The sequence below is a fragment of the Gavialis gangeticus genome, unplaced genomic scaffold (genome assembly GCF_001723915.1).
Source record: "Gavialis gangeticus isolate Ggan-Ray unplaced genomic scaffold, GavGan_comp1, whole genome shotgun sequence".
Classification (NCBI taxonomy): domain Eukaryota; kingdom Metazoa; phylum Chordata; order Crocodylia; family Gavialidae; genus Gavialis; species Gavialis gangeticus.
In genome coordinates this window covers 15,455,421-15,461,012 of record NW_017729019.1, presented here as the reverse complement: position 1 = coordinate 15,461,012, position 5,592 = coordinate 15,455,421, and the positions used below count along the sequence as shown (strand labels likewise).

The 5,592-nt window shown below is 51.4% G+C and overlaps 1 long non-coding RNA gene across 1 annotated transcript in view; it reads right to left on the bottom strand.

Moving 5' to 3' along the window:
* Positions 1–5,568, bottom strand: part of LOC109295362 — a 16,581-nt gene extending 11,013 nt beyond the window's left edge. The window contains exon 1 of the long non-coding RNA XR_002096731.1: positions 4,150–5,568. This is a non-coding gene — a long non-coding RNA (uncharacterized LOC109295362). The remainder of the gene's footprint in view (positions 1–4,149) is intronic.
* Positions 5,569–5,592: the final 24 nt, after the last annotated feature.

Here is a 5,592-nt window from a genome sequence, read left to right as displayed (position 1 = left end):
CCCCCTACCCTCCTCTCTCCCTTGCAGCCTCATCCTTTGTGCCTCCAAACCGGCCCTGCCCTTCCCTTTCCCTCAGCCTCTTCCCCGCACGCTTCAGCATCCTTCTTTCTTCTTCCCCTTGTGAACTGCCTGCAGGGCCCTGGCGAATGCCCAGAATGACCATCCTCGGGCCAGAAGAGACCTCCGGGCGCTACTCCAACCTGCTTTGGAGACGCAGGTTTGCCTTGATGAAGGAGATTCCCCAGCCTCCCTGGGCTCCTTGGCCCATGGTCCTGCTGCTCCGTTCTCCTGAGATTCAAGCCGAATCTGCTCCGGAGCCGTTAACTTGGGCCCTGCTTTCTGCAGCAGGAGAGAACAGTTTTTCTCCTCCTTCCTGGCAGCCTTACAAGTACTGGAAAACTGCCCCCTGTCCCCCCAACCCCTTCCTATGCTACCCCCCTTCCTTTGGTCACATAAGAGAGAGGGGAAGAAGAGTAGACTATGAGCTTGTCCCTCAACCCTTTTTTGCTTCCCACAGCTCCCATAGCCACTCAGCCTGTATCAGAGAGGAGCTCCCAGCTAAGTGCAAGGGGGACAAGGAAGAAATGCTTTAAAATAGCAATGAAAACCATCTCCAGGCACAGTGCTTCCAGCAGGAAAAGCCCCTTGGTGACAGCGATTGTGAGGACCTGCTAATTATAGCTTCCTTCCTGAACACACAACCCCTCCGCCCCTGCCGCAGAAGGAGCCCCGAATGCCAGGACAAGGGCCTTCAGGGAAGGCAGGAGCTGTCTGCTCCTCTGACTCATCGGTGACGCTGGTTCAGGAGACAGCTGGCCCCTTGGCAGGGGCTGGCAGGGCCGCTGGGAGGACACCGCAGGTGGGCAAGTCAACTCCAAGGAGACGAGTGCCTGGATTTGGCTGCGGAAGATGCAATGAGCCTCCCTCCGCTCTCGCTTTGGGCTGATCTAAGTCAGGGTGATCCCACTTAAGCCAATGTTATGCTGATATCACCCCACAGATTTAAGTGAGATCAGAACCAAATCCTTTGAGCCGGACGAGACGGGCTAGCAGTCTCATGGCAACAGAAACTCTCGTGGATGTTCTGGTGCAACCCGGGGAAAATAAATTAATCTTCTTTGCAGTTAGAATAGGCCCAGACCGACCCCCGGTCCAAACGCAAACATCTGGAGGCTGTTCACACCCATATTCAGCTATCCTTTCAGGCCTGAGAACAGCCAGAATTAGGGGCCAGTTCTACTCCACCCATTAGGCACCTAAACGTGATCCTTTTCCATCCCATTCAAGTGCCTGAAAAGCCACGAATGCCTCCATTTTTGTAACATCCCGTCACCGTGGTCTTAAAACAAGACGCCGGGGAGAAAGAAGGCTCAACTGCCTTGGGTATTAACCATTTTTCAGGGACTCTAACAGGTTGGAATAGGCAGCTAATAGGTGACCCTAGGATCCTCAGTGCAAGTCCAGAGAAGGACATGGGACCCTGAGAACCCACTCACCATTTTTTACCATTGCTAGCCGGCCGCAATCGGGAATAACTCAATAATTGTGGGGACAGAGGTGAAGGGAGCAAGAGAATAATGGTGCTTTTCAGAAACCTGACCCAAATCATAGGAAGTAGCTCACGGTTCAAGGGAACGTGCCAGTCCTCAGCCCGAGGGGACGTTCGGAGGCTGGTTTGGTGCTACGATGCCACTCAATGTTAGCACCGTTACATGTGCAAACCCCTACATGATTCACAAGATAAACCCGGAGATTTCAAATAGGAATCCACAGTGTCACAAATATTCTGGCCTGCCATGGTCTCCCTGTGTCCTTTGCAAAAGAAGAACTGTTCTGTTAATTTTTCAGGAGGCAAAAAAACAAGAGAAAGCTAAGAGCTTCATTTTCCAGTGGGGGGCACCCTGCATCTCTAAAAAGGTTGAGAGCCACTAATTTATTAGGTCACCTGAGGCCAGTGGCTTTCAGAAGAAATCTTCCCCCCATCCCACCCATCAAAGGACACAGAAAGTTGGCTCCGGTAGCAGGGTGGGCATGACCTCAATCACCCCTTCACACCAGCCCACCTTGCATAAAGGAACAAAAAGAGATGCACACGCAGCTTCAGCCCAGGCGACAAAACAGGATCGATTGTGTTCTTGACTTGCTCCGAAAACTGCTTCTCCGCTGCCCATTTATGCACATTAATTGAACGTCTGGCCCAGGCGCGCGTCTGTTTAAGTTCTCAATCAATCCCCTTTTGGATAGCTGCTAGATCAATAGGGCTATAATTTAATAAAAGATGTTTGGGGTTGGTTTTTAAAAGCTGCTGACAGGTTTTAATTCTTTCCTATTTTGTAAGCAGAAACTGGGGAGGATGAGGGTCAAAACAAACTACAGGGTACCTCCTCCCCAACCCCCCCCAGGGGCTTTTTTTTCGCCCCATGGTGAGGTCCTCAGCTCACATAGCCATGCATCACCCTACCAAAGATGAGGATCAGCAGCCAAGGGATCACTGGTTGCAATCCTGAGTTGCTCTCGGCATCCAGGGCTCTCAGCTGTGCTTGCCAAGCCCCTCTAAAAACCAGGAGACCTGGGTGCTTCACAATAAGGACCTGCAAACTGGGGTTCCCAAAGCAGGAGCTCAGAGGAACTCACGGGTGCTCAGCCCCCCCCAGACTCATGGCAAAAAGCAAGTAGGGTTAGCAGGCATGGATGCACCAATGTATAGGAAGTCAAGACTTTCCCTTCATAATCCTAACCTTTTACAAAGCCTGAAAATGCTCATCTCCAATGAGTTAATGGTCCCTCATGCTCATGTGGCATGAGCATTCCTGGGCCCAGGCAGGGCCTGAGGCTGAAATGCCATAATGCTATGGCATAACAAGCCTGTCTCTTGTGGGCTTTCTAAACACAGAAAGCTCCCAGAGGGCAGATGACAAGCCAGCTTTCAGCTTGGGCTGGTCAAAGCCTCCTGAAAATCTCACTCGTCCCGATACACTGGATGCCTATGGAGCAGCTGCGGTGTGCCCCTTCTAAGGCTACCCATAGCAAACAAAAGGTAGAAGAAGCCTACCAACAGAGCTGCTTGTGCAAAACAGGGACGGTCTGTACCTGCAGTGCCCTTGTTTGTGCCTTATCCAGTCTGCTTTTAAGTGAAGGAGCTTCTGGGTCATCTACAAGGCAACGGGAAGCCCTTCCATGACTCCCGAGCATCCTGTTTCTCACTCTCAGCTGGCACACAGGGACCCTGGACTGACAGTAAAACTCCTCTCCAGCCTAAACCTCACCCAATAGTCCCTCAACATTTCCTCCCAGCCCTTGGAGATGCCAAGAGGCCGCCCTATGAGCAGAGTCCTCAGTGAACGTGCACCTCCTTGCTCCCGCTCCCCAGTGAAATCAGTAGGGAAATCCCAGGGAAAGCTGATCAGACCCACATAACATCTACTGCTCTGTGCCACCGGCTGCAGAAAGGGAGGTGGAAGGAACAGCAGAACAAGCCTGATTTATGGTCCCACCACACGTGCTCTCCCAGAGCAGGCCAGCAGGCTGCTTCATCAAGCTGTCTCCTGCCATCACCCCCAAAGGCACGCAGAGCTCATTAACACTTCTCATTCATTAGGAGGATATTTAGCTCATGCTGGCTGATAAACGAGCTCACTCCAGGTAAAAGGCAACTCAATCATTTAGTCATTAAAAGCTCCTCTCTCCCAGACCCCTCCATCTTTGTGGTTGCCACCCCTCCAGCTAAACCAGTGCCCTCCAAGTCATCTTCTTCTGCCTTCCTTAATGCCAGAAGAAGAATGGTGGCAGGCGGGGTAAAGGAGGCAAAATGTGCCACCAGACACCATGGCTGGAAGGGTACGTCCACACTGTAGTCAAAGCAGGGCCACCACTCATCTAGACATCCCCACGATGGCTTTGTGTTGCCTAGTTTCAGGAGCCTGGGAGTCCATGGGGTTTGCAAAAACCATCTGGCAACCTTGGCAAATACTCAGGAAGCTGAGGTCCACGCTGATGCAGCGCTGCTGTTATTGGTACCTGAATGGGAAGCTCACTCCAGTGCGTCCAGCGGAGCTGCTATCATGCGGTAGGACTGGAGTGTGGACATGTCCTTCGAGCAATAAGCACCTTCCAATTGCAGAGTTGAGAAAAGCTTGGCATGACACTTACCAAAGGATCCTCGAGGCATTAGATGCCCATCTCCTGCTGCAGCTCAATGGCATCTTCGGAAGCTCCCAGCCATCGCACACTCGAAGCCAAGCAACCCCCTTGGAAAGGACTCACTGATCTCAGGTTAATGCTGGGGAAACTGAGGCACAGCAGAACAAAGCAATTTGCTCACAGAGATCCCACAGCCTTGTTCTCCAGCTGCCGGAGGCCCCATCCCCATGACCAGTAGGTATCTACCCAGCCAGAACGTGGTGAGCTGCCGCAACTTGGGCTCCATTCCCCTGGCACCTCTTGGCACCACCATCAATATCTTTCTGGCCCTTTAAGCCATTCTAGCCTCTTGCTCATTTTCCCTCCATTGTTTCTAGGCTCTTTCTTCCCTGTTAAATAACGAGAACAATTTTCTGCTTCTTTGCAGCGTCTGTCTGTACTCATTGGCCAAAATCATATTCCCCCACAGCCTCTTTTTCCAGCCTGTACAAGTTTAATTTTCCCTAATCTCTTTCCTCACAGTCATTCCCTCTAAACCCTTTATCATTCTAGTGGCTGCCATCTACTCTCCTAGCTATTTCTCTCTCTCCTTTCTGCCGTACGTTGCCTAAAACCTTCTGCATGACTCCAGCTGCAGTTTAACTAGCCTTGTGCTAGAGGGAAAGGATTACTTCCCTGCCCTTACACACAACGCCCCTGGTTATGAATCCCAAGATTGCATTTACCTTCTAACTACTGCATCACAAGCAAATGATCCTCTTTAATTTTGCAGGAGGTGCCGTGCCCAGTTCTCTCTGCATTGCTTCTGTCCGTCGCTGCTTCCCTACCCACAGTTGCACATTTTATCTCCAATACGGGGATATTATATTGGATCCTCATTAAATATGATTAATGTCTCCCCTTCTCATCTCTGCAATACACTCTTGTAAAAGTTTGTTCCTTGCACATCTTCCAAGGGCCTGGTTCTGCCTCACATGCATACAGCCAGGATCATCTTTGATTATCATAGCCTGTATTGCCCTGGCTCGGGTCTGACTGAGATGGGGGGGAGCCGTGGCTACTTCCCACTGTGAGACGGTGGGCACAGAGGGGCAGAGGAAGGAGGACCTCTTGTTTCTACTTACTCTGCCCAGATCAGTTAGCCTGGTGCATAGTAAAGACAAGAAGTGAAGCACCTTCTCCCAGGGCCAGGTGGGGATTGTGGTTCTCTGGATGCCTGCTCCCAGGGTCACACAGCTTCATGCTGCTCCTCGCTCAGGACAGAAGCTATTGTTACAGCTTAGCTGCTCACTGGATTTGATGGGACTGCTTGCCAAACAAGCTGCTAAGCCATCCTCAGTAAAGGTGGCACCACATTTTTTCATGCTTTGAGTGTGGCCAATGCATATTCCACCTCCTCCTCCCCACGGGAGGGAGAAGGACGTCTTGCAGGAACCTCTTAGCACTGGGGGT